Source organism: Octopus bimaculoides, chromosome 16 (genome assembly GCF_046866305.1).
Source record: "Octopus bimaculoides isolate indiv1 chromosome 16, ASM4686630v1, whole genome shotgun sequence".
Lineage (NCBI taxonomy): Eukaryota > Metazoa > Mollusca > Cephalopoda > Octopoda > Octopodidae > Octopus > Octopus bimaculoides.
The window spans coordinates 45,636,533-45,649,916 of record NC_142943.1 but is presented as its reverse complement, the minus strand read 5'-3'; the positions used below and the strand labels follow the sequence as shown (position 1 = coordinate 45,649,916).

General features: G+C 43.4%; 1 long non-coding RNA gene across 1 annotated transcript; it reads right to left on the bottom strand.

Annotated features, from left to right (window-relative positions):
* Window positions 1-6,503: 6,503 nt before the first annotated feature.
* Window positions 6,504-8,628, bottom strand: LOC149132381 (uncharacterized). Its single transcript, XR_016244656.1, has 2 exons — window positions 7,843-8,628; window positions 6,504-6,779 (listed from the first exon to the last, which is right to left on the bottom strand). It is a non-coding gene; the product is annotated as an uncharacterized LOC149132381 (long non-coding RNA).
* Between the last annotated feature and the right edge of the window lie 4,756 nt (window positions 8,629-13,384).

Sequence of the window (13,384 nt, the reverse complement as noted above, 5' to 3'; positions counted from 1 at the left end):
CTAACGGTCTATTTTGCTGAACCACTAGGTTACGGGGACGTAAACACACCACCACCGGTTGTCAAGTAGTGAAGGGAGGGGGACAAATACACATATAAATATATATCTATATACGACGGGCTTCTTTCAGTTTCCATCTACCAAATCCACTTACAAAGCTTTTGTTGGCCCGAGGTTATAGTATAAGACACTTGCCCGAAGTGCCACGCAGTGGGGTTGAACCCGGAACCATGTGGTTGGGAAGCAAGCTTTTTGCTACACACAGCCATGCCTATATATATATATATATATATATATATATATATATATATATATATATAAGAGGGAGAGTCAAGAATTATACGCACCCTTCTTTTTTCAATGTATTTACACAAAAGCATGAGATAAACAAGTCATTCTTCTATATAGTCTCCTTCCTTTTCGATGCACTTAGTCCAGCGGTCCACATGCTTTCCCTCCAAGAAGAAGGTTTTCGGTCGGTCGTGCAACCATTTATGCGCCGTTTCCTTTACATCTTCATCCGTAGGAAATCGACGACCTCGTAATCCATCTTGGACGGTCCAAAGATAGGATAGTCGGAAGGGACAAGATCTGAGCTGTAGTTCCAGCTGTGTTCCAGCATCTCAAATTCCAATTTGCTAATGGTTTCAATGGTCTGGGCGGCCGTATGTGGTCGTGCAATGTCATGCAACAACAAAACTTGATTCGGCAATAAGCTTCGGCGTTTGGTGCCAAGATTCTGCCTCATCTCCTGTGACTATTCTGCTAAAAAATTGTTGTAGCGATCGAGTAAACGTTGACAGACCCCAAGACGTCTGCGCTTGTGCTCTGCAATAGGCTCTCTCGGCACCCATCTTGTACAGACTTTATGGAAGCCGAGCTCGTCGTGGTTAATTTGATTGGCAGAACCATGATTAATCTGCAAAGAATGAGCCACCTCATCGATGATAACTTGCCGGTTCACCATAACCGTCTCTCGAGCTTGCTGAATCTTCTCGTCAACGGTGGAGGTTAACGAGCATCCTTTTCCCTCTTTTATATTTTTATTATGATCACGAAGGATCGAAAATACAGATGGGTACAATACAGGACAAACAAATGAACAAAATGTGCGAGTTCTATGATTTTTTAAAAATTACGATTGTCTTTTTTTTTAAAAAATTACAATGGTTTTAATATATGTTCATTGACTCTTTTTTATCCTCTTTCAATTATACAAGCATACATATGCGTATACACACACACACATCTATACACACATACATATACATATATATATATACATACATACATACACACATACATATACACCCACACATACATATACATACATACACACACATATCCATCCCTACACATACACGCATATACTTAAACACGTATATACAATAACAAAAGGATTGGGTTTTTCAACCCGGCAGCCTGTAAGGCCCAGCAGCTTGCCTTTTATTATTTTCGATGATTAGTTTGGGTGACTTACACCCACCTTTTTCACCACTTCCTTCCATCTACTCTGGCTGACAGGGTTCTCTTTTCCAGCCCTATTTTGCTCTTCAGATGGTATTTGAAGTAATTCAGCAATCCAGGGCCGGACATGTAGGACCCTGTCCCCAAACCTTCCATTCTTGTCCTCCATATGCACTCTTTCAATACTGCTACCGTACAGAAAAAGCATGCCTCACCTTCCTTTGAGAGTCCAGTTGGCGGTATCATCTTTATCATAGACCCAGCCGACAGCTGTACTCGTCCCAGATGCGACAACACGTGTTCTACATAAATTATCAAGCTGGAGAGCTGCCGACAATGTACAAAAGCGTGTAGAACAGTTTCACTGTCCCGCTCGCATCTTGGACATGTCGGTGGCACTGCTAAACCGTGCCTGGATAACTTCTCGCGAACAGGTAGAGCATTCCTGTAACACAGCCAAGTCAGAGATATTTGGAAATTATCCATGTACTCCGACTTGAAGGTTTTACTAAACAGTGCAGTAAGTTGGTTCTCGTCGAACCCAGAGCCTCTCCTAGGACGTCATCGTTTTTGCCCTCCACTAGCCCTCTGTAGAACACCGAGGTGGTATTCCCGCAGCCAGCCTTGCCCGTCTTGTGGATAAACCAGAGTGCCTGACGGCACTCCTTCTGCCATAAAGTCAAATTACGTCTTTTAATGAGACCGGGTTTAAATCTTTCCAGCGAGGCCGGTCGCGGCAAGAACTCCTCCGCCAACGGACTCCACACCTTATCACCCTCCAGGTGGCACCAGAGATGTCTCAGCCTCAACGCATGTCTGCGCATCATTAGCCAGGGCATCCCCAAACCACCCTTTAGCGGTTCCTGGCAGCACACGGAGCGCCTCACAAGTGGCTTTCCCCCCCTCCACAAAAAGCGGAAGAGGAGTCTTACCAGCTTGTTTAGCCAACAATCGGGGCAAGGCACAACGGACAGGCGGTAGGTGATTACAGATGCTATAAACACCTGCACCACCTCCACTCTACCCTTCAAGGACAGAAACCTTTCGGACCACTTCCGAACTATGGCCTCCACCTTGTTCACTACCTCGCTCCAATTCTTCTCCGTCTGGGAGTCTGAACCAAACCAGACTCCAAGCAACTTAACAGGACCATCTGTCCAGTGTCCAACGACACTGGACGATAACGGCTTGTTCCTCCAGGTGCCGAGGCGCAAACCGATGGACTTGTCCTTGTTAACTTTTGCTCCTGCCACCGCTTCGTATCTTCGGAGAGCCTCTTCTGCACGAGGTAGTTGTGCTTCTTTAGACACGATGAGAGTGACGTCGTCCGCATAAGCAGAAGTGAACTTACCGCATCCAATCTCATTAGGGATGTCACCCAACTTCTCCAGCCTCCGCAACAATGGCTCCAGGGCAAAGACGTACAGGACCGGGGATAGGGGACACCCCTGACGAACAGACCGCATGATCGAAAACGGCTCCGTTAGGTAACCGTTTATCTGGACGGTGGACTTGATGCCGCTGTACATAGCGGAGATCCACCCACGAAAGCCTGGGCCCAGCCCAGCTGCTTCGAGGACGGCCCCCAGGTACCGATGGTCTACCCTATCGAAAGCTTTACTTTGGTCTAAGTGGACCAATGCCCCTCCTTTACCGGTTAATTTCCCAACCCTGTCTAAGGTGTAGCGAAGAAGGTGAAGGTTGTCCTGGATCGACCTGCCTGGGATTGCACAGGTTTGTGCCTTCCCGACAAGCTTCTCCGCGACAGCCGTCAACCTTTTAGCTAACACCTTGGCCAAAATCTTTAACTCTACGTTCAGTAGAGTTATGGGCCTGTAATTACTAATGCTATCCCCCTTGCTTGGGTCCTTCTGGATCAGCGTCACAACTCCCCGGCTTACAGAACTGGGAATCCTCCCATTCTGCTGCCAGTTTGTATAGACGCCTGCCAGGACGTCCCCAAACAAGTCCGGCATTAAACGATAGAACTCATAGGGCAGACCATCCAGTCCCGGAGCCTTTTCCGCGACGCATCCAGCCAGCACCTCTCTTACCTCCGCGGGAGTGATCGGGCCCTCACAGCATTCCGTCTCACGCGCCGAGAGTCGAGGCCCGCCAGCTAGGAAATCCCTTAAGGGCTACCCGCGCTCAAGCGGACCGCTCTCCCCGAACACCCGAGCGAAATGCTGGTGAAGTGCCTTTTGCATCTCCTCCTGTCCATAGACCCTGCGCCCCTGCCCGTCAGTTAAAGACTTAATGCAGGACTTCTTGCCCTTCTGACTCTCCACACGACGAGCCCATCTGGCTACGTTGATACCTTCTCGTTTCCCAGCGCGTACTTTAGCTCTGACTCGGCACCCTTCGTGTTTGGCATTGAGGTGTCGGTACAAGACCGTTCTCGCTGCTGTCACTTTGGATGCGGAGCCAGCTTCCATTGCCTCATCTAGACTCTTGACTAAGTCACCCTCTATTCTATTCCTGTCTAAACTTAGCTGATTGCTAAATCTAATGGACTCAAGACGGATGGCTCTCTTGAGGGCGTGCCACCATCTATTATTAATGATGGTGCCACATAATGCCCTCTGCACTAACTCCTTAATCCGGGTACGAAAAGCTAAACAAGTCAAAATAGACTTGTTCATTTTCCAATACCCGGGTCCCTGTTTATGACACTTATCCATATGTACCTCACACGTCACAAGTTTATGATCCGAGTAAGGCACAATACAAAAATGTGGACAGCTAAAACTATTATCTCTTTCCCTAACAAAAATTCTGTCTATGTACGATCTGAGTGAGCCGTCGTTATTACTCCACGTCCACTGTGGAACGCTCGGCTCATCCAGTCGGAAGCGGTCTACTAGATTAAAACTCTCTAGTAGACCCTTGAGGCAAGGATTCCCTTTCCTATCGGTGGAGCCCACACTATCGACGCGCGCATCGAGAATAGTGTTGAAGTCCCCTAGCAAAACTATGGTTTTAGACGTCAATAAAAAGTACTCCAGGTTCCGAAAAAAACCCGACTGCCCTTGTCCGTTAGGAGCATAGGCAGCCACCAACCTGAAGGACTGCTTACTTTCATGTGTCACATCTAGGACGACCAGCCTACCTTCTGGGCCCCGAAAGACAGTACGAATCTGTAACTCCAAGTCCTCCTTAAAAAGAACCACCACACCTGCACCTCCCCTCCGGCTCGGCGAAATAAATTTCTCGTAGCCATTGAGGAGGGGCGAGAACGCCTCAGGTCCTTCCAACTTGGACTCGGTGATCACAGCCACATCTATTCTATGTGAAATGAGGTCGTCCAGAAAACAAGCTTGTTTCCATTTCGACCTCATTCCACGCACATTTAAACTACCCAACTTAATCATCGGAAAAAAATAAGGGTAAAAGCAAACACTGACGGTTGTGAGAGGGAGCATGGCACTTTTTGTTTGCCACCCTCCCCTACTCCTTCCGCTTCTACTGGGCCCTTTTTCGGGGTTGCCACCGGGCTCTGGGTTGGGGTGGCTGCCGGGCTGACAATCAATCTGCCTTCCTTGACGTCATTGGAGACGTCTATAATAAATTTATTTAAAACATGCTCCTGAAAAAGTCTTTCTTTATAATCCTCTTCGGCCACCCTCGCGTAGCGGTATTTATCATCCTCCGTACCACTTTTGAAGAACTTTACGCGAGGGTGGGCCTTTGTGTATTTCACCACCTTCTCGTTCTTCATGTTTATGGCTACTATCCTGTCGTTTTTTTTACAACCTTTCAACACAGGGTTAGGTGGGGTCTTAAAATTCTGCCCTATGAGTGTTGTACCAGCGGGATAGGTGTGGGAGGTTTTTTTTTTTTCCTCTGTCTGCAAGTTTGCAGCTTTTTTTTTGTGTGTTTGGGGAGGGGAGTCTGGAGTGGATTGCGTCTTCCTTTTGTTTGTAACAGTTTTAAATGCCTCCTCCGTCACCATTTTCTCAGACGTACTCACGCTTACTCGCTCCTGCTGCTTTCCACTTTCTTCCGTCTTCCTGCTTTCCACTGCAACTGTGACTGTTGACTCTCTTCTTCCCTCGTCCACTTTCGCAGGAGCGTCGCCACTCGCTTTAATGGTGTTTTTCTTATTTTTTGTGCAGGCCGAGCGAACGTGACCCTTCTGTCCACACTTGAAACATCTGGGTCTCCGTCCCTCAACCGACACGCGAATGGTATGTCCCTCCCCCACAGACACCCTGTCGGGCAAATTTTCCAAAGTGTTATTCTCCGCTTGGACTATCATCTCAAGCGCCTGACCTTTCCAACCGGTTGCTTTCCTTCTCCTTGTGCATAAAATTTCTATATTTTCTTCCACGTCGAAGATTACGGCCGCTGCCGCCCACATTACGTCATACCTAAATGGTATGTCTTCTATAGTTACACGTGCTGTTCGTTTTCCCATGTAAGTGGGCAGCAGCATAATTAGGTCTGTTTTCAAGGTTTCTGTCGAAACCTCCTTTGCCACTTCCGCCGACTCGAAGTGAACTTCGATAGTTGCACTTCTTGTACCGCGGTTTACGTGGATGACTTTGGACCAAATTGGCGCCAAACACAGCTCCACCAGTTCATTACGCGCCTCTGCAATTTTTTTTTTCCTTGATGTTGAACACCTTGTACACCACAATTTTTTCCTTAATTGCGTTGACTGCCTCGGGTGGTGGAATTAGCTTCGTTTCACCATCCACCTTTTGTACATATTTCCGGTATGTATAGAGACTTTCCTTTGTCATTTTTATTTCAATGGAGTCACCTCCAACGGCCTGTGCAAAACTTGGTTTTCCTTTAGGAACACTTTTGCGTACACCTTCCTCCTCCATGGGAAGGACACCTTCCGCTACAATTAGAGTAGCCATATTTGTCAAAAGACAAAAACACAAATAAAGTTTTTTACCTAGAATTTTTTTTCGCCCCGTAGGGCGAAAACAACTGTATACCAACAGTTATTCAATACAAAGAGTTAAACAGACACGAACTCACACCGCAACAGCAAACAAAATCTCGATGGGAAAAATCAATATATCTTCCTTAGCACAAGAAAAAGACGTGTTGCCTCTTTGTGCGTCACCCTTGTCCGGCCACTTTTAAACTTCTCGATCCACTCATACACACTTCTACGCATGATGCACGGACCCCGTATTGTGCTAAAAGCCTACGATGAATTTCGGCATCTGACACACCTTCCAACCAGAGAAATCGGATCACTGCTTTTGGTTCTTTGGTGTGCATTGCTACTGGAGGCCGGACTTACTGTAATAACTTCATCCGGACTGGTCGCTGGCGGAAAGACGACATATCACCTGTGAATTATGGTTATTACATAACTTTTGACTTCTTGAAACAACTGTCTGTCTCTGTCTATATATAGATATGGATGCATATATATATATATGTGAATACATTTATTCATACACACATACATGCACACACACACACACATATATATGGGAGAATGTACGAAAAACAACAACAACAGACGAAGACAGGTGGTGTATTAGTTTGACGCTCGGGAATACAGAAAGAATACGGAGAAAACAAGGAGAAAAACACAGAGGAAAATATATATATATATATATATATATATATATATATATATATATATATAAATAAATAAAAAAGAACAAACATTGAATTCAGGCTAACGAACTTTATATAGCCACGCTTCAATGATACCATGGCTTTCAAATGTCAAAAAACAAACACCAGGTAAAAATCATATACAAAAAAAATATAAAATACACAGGACCTGCTCAGAAAAATCGACTAAAATTCATCTAAAAAAGATTATTACAGTAAGTTAATCGACTAAAAATTTAAAGAGAAAAGTATATAAAATAAAATTATACGCACCTATGAAAAAATATATAAAATGTAAAAGTCAATATAGTCGAAGTCCAAGATAATTGCAGGAGCCTAAGAATCCAGGTGGGTAAATAATTCACATCTTTGCGAAGGTAATTTAACATCCACTACCTATGGCCATCTCAGGAGTTTATTGTCGTTCCTCCTATGCACGCTATACGCATCTTAGGTAATGACCCCCACCCCTCGTCAGGATGAACAGTGTTTCAAAGGGTTACACATATTAAATTTTCTTTATTACCCACAAAAGGCTAAACGATGAGGGACAATACAAGGATAGACAAACATATATGTGGGAAGAAAATAAAAACGAATGAAAAAGATAGTTATAAACAATGGAAGGTGGAATAACGGCCACTCGACCCCGCAGCCGAGAGAGCTCATTTAAACTGTCTTAATACAATTTATTCCGTCTTTGTTTTCATTTACAACATTAATTCACAACAAATAGTTCTCGAGTTCAAGAAGGAGAAAGGCCACCATTGATGGCAGCTTACTTACATTTATCTCTAAGATCTTTTCTTTAGTGCATTCCTCTCTTCGTTGCTTACTATGGTGCATATTCAAACATACTTGGTCCATCCCTTGCATTTTGAAACGTCCACCGACACTTGCCAGTTCATCTCCTCTCTTATTTTTTTGCTGTACAAAAGGGCATACAGTTTTTTGTTTTTTTTTTGTTTTTGGAATGGGGATGGGGTATTTTTCAGGCTCCTGTGTGTTTGTCATTCTGTCTGTGTCATGCGGGGTGGGGTGAGAGTTGGAGACTGCAGCGGGGGAGGGTGGGACAGTTGTTTCTGCAAAACTCTTCTTCCTTTTCAATACCTCGTCCATCGTCTTCACACATTTCAGCATCTCCTTCTCAGACGACGTCAAGTCCGAGGAGCAGATATTCTCGTATTTCTCCTTCTTTATCGCGCTTTCCCACTTCAAGCAAGTGGGAAAGCGCCAACAAAGCCGCTTTAGGCAGCAAAACAAGATGTCGTTAAACACAAAACAGTTAAACACCGTAACAAACAATTTAACTCACAGAAATCAGTCAAGTTCACCATACTGCAGTGTAATCCATTCACGTAAGTCGTTGCTATAACCCCGGGTTTACACGTTTTAAAGTTACTGTATAGGCTCCAACTGCTATTTATAATACAACCTTTAACCTGATTAGTCCAAAAATACTACGCAAAAAAAGGCAAAAATTTTAGATTTAATTATATGGCAAACAGACTAGCTGGCTTCCATTCATACGAATTTAAATATCCGGTTTCAATATCTAGTAACGTAATACTATTTAACTCCTTTAATCTTTTTTCTATATATTTTTAAAAACATCGAAGAAAATTTATGATTACAGAAAGGGATTACCTCGGTCAACCCTCAGTCTGCCCTCATGCAACCATGCTTATTAAAGGAAACTACGGTCTCCCTCGCTGCTAAGATTATATCGATGTCAGAACGAGGTATATTCACAAAATTCCGGGCGAAGATAAGGGCTTTGTTTAGCAGCATAGAGGAAATTAAATGATAGTAATTCGAAATGTCGACGTGGATAAATTTCAGATCATGCCTATCCGTGAGAGAACTGAACCAAAAAAATGACATCCCCAGTGGAATCCTAAAGGGGAAGCTTAACCTTATCTCTAACGATGGGAATAATCCTATCAATGATAAACTTGCTAATCCTGCCCAAATCAGACCTAGTTGGGCATATTAATCTAATAGAAGGATTAGATGAAAAAAAAAAGATCAAGCTAATGGTCCTTTAGCAAGCAATGTGGAGTTTTCGGAGCATAAGGCTGGGTTCTATCCAGCAGGCCCAAGTCAGAAATAATATCCAAATGATGTTCGTTGCCCTCTCCAATCCCACGAAGCGTACTCAGTTTCAATGTGGAATTCAAGATCAGCTCCCGCTTGTCCCTGACCTTTTGGCTGCTGACCTTACGTAACTCTGGGACTCATCCCTTTGTGTTCTACAAGATATTGCCAAGGCGACCCCCGGGACAACGACGCGTCGCAACCCCGATTGGTTTGATGAATCGGCTGAGATCATAGAACCTTTCCTGTCCGAGAAGAACAAACTCCACGATGCTGTTCTAGTCAACCCGGGCTCTGCACCCCTGCGCCAAAAATGGAAGGACGCTCGTAGCACCACTGCACAACATGTCACCAGGAATGCTCAAAACGACTGCTGGCTTCGTAAGGTAGAAGAAACTTAACGTTTTGTAGACGAGAACAAAACCCATGAATTCTACAACTGGATTAAGAGAATTTTTAGGCCCAAACAGGTGACTGCTCCGGTGAGATCATCTAAAAGCACCTTACTGAAAGAAAAAAACTGCGATACTTCACATCACATCCAATGTTCACTCTTTGTTTCTTCTCTGTTGACAAGGGAAGACTATACCTGACAGGTGGATATACTCCAATATCTTTGCAATCTACAAGCGCGAGAGAGGCCGTGCAGAGTGTGTCAACGGGAGAGGAATTACTCTTCTAGATGATGCCGGCAAAGGTCCTCTCTCATGTTCATCCTCGTCGTCTGCTACTTCATATTGTCAACCTGGTTATACCTTAGTCCTAATATAGATTTCGACCAGAAAGAAGCACTTCTGACATGATATTTGCACCTCGTATTCTTGAAGTATCATGAATACATATGTTACGCCTTCGTCAAGCTAACAAAGGCGTTTGGCATGGTCAAGCGTTCTATGTTGTGCGTCTGCTTCAGAAGTCTGGCTGTCCAGAAGTTTCACTTAAGCAAGAGTGACAATCAACCTCGGAGCCCTTTGATCTCCAGGTGGACTTTTGTGCAAATATTCTTACAGATACGTTTATGTAAACTCTGCCTTGATTGTTGCTGTAAATTAAAATCTGTTGCATTCTTATCTCAGTCGTCTTTTGAAATGTATTTGCCAACCATTTGCTCTAGATTTCATTTGCAAGGCGGCGTGGAGCTGGCAGAACCGTTAGCACGCCGGGCGAAACGCTTAGCAGTTCTTTGTCTGTCTTTACGTTCTTAGTTCAAATTCAGCCGAGGTCGACTTTGCCTTTCATCCTTTCGGGGTCGATAAATTAAGTACCAGTTGCGTACTGAGGTCGATCTAATCGAGTGGCCCCCTCCCACAAAAATTAGGGTCTTTTGCCTAGAGTAGAAAAGTATATATTCTTATTTGTATCATTCTGTCAAGTAACAAGTGGTCTATTTTCTTCTGGTATTTTGTTAATAAAGAAAATATACGTATAATTAATTCTGGAGTTTACTTTCCGTAACCCGTTTCATTTCCTACATGTTATTTGTATCGACATATTTTGCATATAAGAGCCAAGGATAATAATGTAATAAAAAATTCGAATCATTGATCTTACTGTCTTAAAATACGGATAGTATATTGGCTGGTGTACGGTGTAAGGAGGCGCAATGGCCCAGTGGTTAGGGCAGCGGACTCGCGGTCATAGGATCACGGTTTCGATTCCCAGACCGGGCGTTGTGAGTGTTTATTGAGTGATAACACCTAAAGCTCCACGAGGCTCCGGCAGGGGATGGTGGCGAACCCTGCTGTACTCTTTCACCACAACTTTCTCTTACTTCCTATTTCTGTTGTGCCTATAATTCAAAGGGCCAGCCTTGTCACCCTGTGTCACGCTGAATATCCCCCGAGAACTACGTTTAAAGGTACACGTGTCTGTGGAGTGCTCAGCCACTTGCACGTTAATTTCACGAGCAGGCTGTTCCGTTGATCGGATCAACTGGAACCCTCGACGTCGTAGGCGACGGAGTGCCAACAACAACAACAACGGTGTGTGAAAAAAGATGGATGATCACAGCTGGGATGTCATAAGCCTGATCATCCAATGTTCACCTGGGAATAAAAAGTAACAATGTTTATGTATTCGCTGTTCAATTCTAGGTTATCTAACAAGATTAATTTAATTAGTAGGAAATAATTAACTTGAAACATGGATTGGCAAAAATAGTTTGATGTATTGAACCTTGGCCCTTTCGTGACTCTGAATCAACCTTGCCTTTCACACGTCCGTGGTCGACAAGATAAAGTACCGGTTAAGTACTGCGTTAATATATATTCCTGTAATGCCTCAGATATGTGACTGGAATTGGAATGCAAAATGAATCACATTCCTTTCAAATGTTCCAAGTATTTTGGATGATGTTTTACCATTTTGAGCGTGAAAATTATGAAAGATGTGATTTTATAATCAAAGTAAAATATGACTGAATAAATAAAATAAATTGATTAAAAAAAAATCCGGTGAGAAACAAATAAAAATAATCTAAAAATTCGCCGCTAACGGGAATTATGAATTCATGTGGTGGCTTCATGCGTGTATACTTTAAGATTATACGTATATTTGTGAGTGTGTAAGTGTCTATATGATTGTGTGTACTTGTATATATGTATAAGCAAGGTTATATGTGCCTATATGTATCTAAGACGTTGTATCCATTCACCGTTAGATGATGGTAAGAGGGACAAACGCACACACACACATATATGTGTGAGTGTCTACATATATGTATATGCATATGTATATGCATATGTATATGTGTGTGTATACAACCTTCAACAAAGTAACAGTCATGTATACAACTTGAACTGACACACACACATATCAGTACATAAACATACGTTCACATGTACATACACATGTACACACACACACACAAACACGTCTACACACTTACCCTATTACTCACGTACATCCATAAGTACTTACGTGCATACATACATACATACATACATACATGTGTATAGGCATGCACACATGCATACGCATGTACACAGATGCATACGCGCACACATGTACACGCACATACATACATACATATATATCATGAACTAACTGTTACTTTTTCAGATGCAGCACGGAATTTTGTCAGTGAAAAGGTCGCGGTCTCAAAGCGACGAAAATATTTTGACAAATTAAATTTAAAATGTTGAAGTGAATCTAACGGTCTTTGTGTGTTATTTTAAATGGCTTATAAACACCTTCCACGCTGTAATTGTTATATATATAAACATGAGTGTTTATATGGGCGACCTTTGGAAATGTGCTGTGCGTGAGAAGACCCGGCAAGCCAAGTAAGATCGTTGCCAGTGCCCCTGGACTGGTTCTTGTGCGGGTGGCACATGAGATGCACCATTTTGAGCGTGGCCGTTGCCAGTACCGCCTGACTGGCTCCTGTAGGATTTTCGAGCGAGATCGTTGCCAGTACCCCTGGACTGGCTTGTGCAGGTGGCACATAAAAGACACCATTTCGAGCGTGGCCGTTTTCGTGCGGGTGACACGTAAAAGCACCCACTACACTCTCTGAGTGGTTGGCGTTAGGAAGGGCATCCAGCCGTAGAAACTCTGCCAAATCAGACTGGAGCCTGGTGTTGCCATCCGGTTTCACCAGTCCTCAGTCAAATCGTCCAACCCATGCTAGCATGGAAAGCGGACGTTAAACGATGATGATGATGATGATGATGTGTGTCTACGCGTAGTTGTATATGTGTTTGTCTGTGCCTAATTTCACATATTCATTATCCATATTTTCAAGTTCGTTGTCTTTCCAAATTTTTTCTATTGGTTTAGGAAATTAATGTTTGTCGTTGGAAAATAATTATGTAAAGTAATGTGTTCGGAAAGATTCTCAGGTATAACTCAATCGCGCGCACATATTCGCTAAAACACACAATCATTAACACTTGTACGTACGAACGTTTACTCTGTGTGTGTGTGTGTGTGTGTGTGTGTGTGTGTGTGTGTGTGTGTGTGTGTGTAAGACTGTGCATGCGCGTAAATGTTTAGGAATATTAAGAAGCATACAAAAGTAAATAAATTAACCTTAAATTTAGTTAACCTTCCCGTTAATCAAATAAAAAATAGAAGTCATCTGGTATAATAATACTGTGTTTTTCCTTTTAGCTTTAAAGAGGTGTGTGTGCGTGTGCGTGTGCGTGTGTGTGTGTGTGTGTGTGTGTGTGTGTGTGCGTGCGCGCGCGCGCTAAAATACAATCTTAATGGTTGTGTTTTGGAATAATTT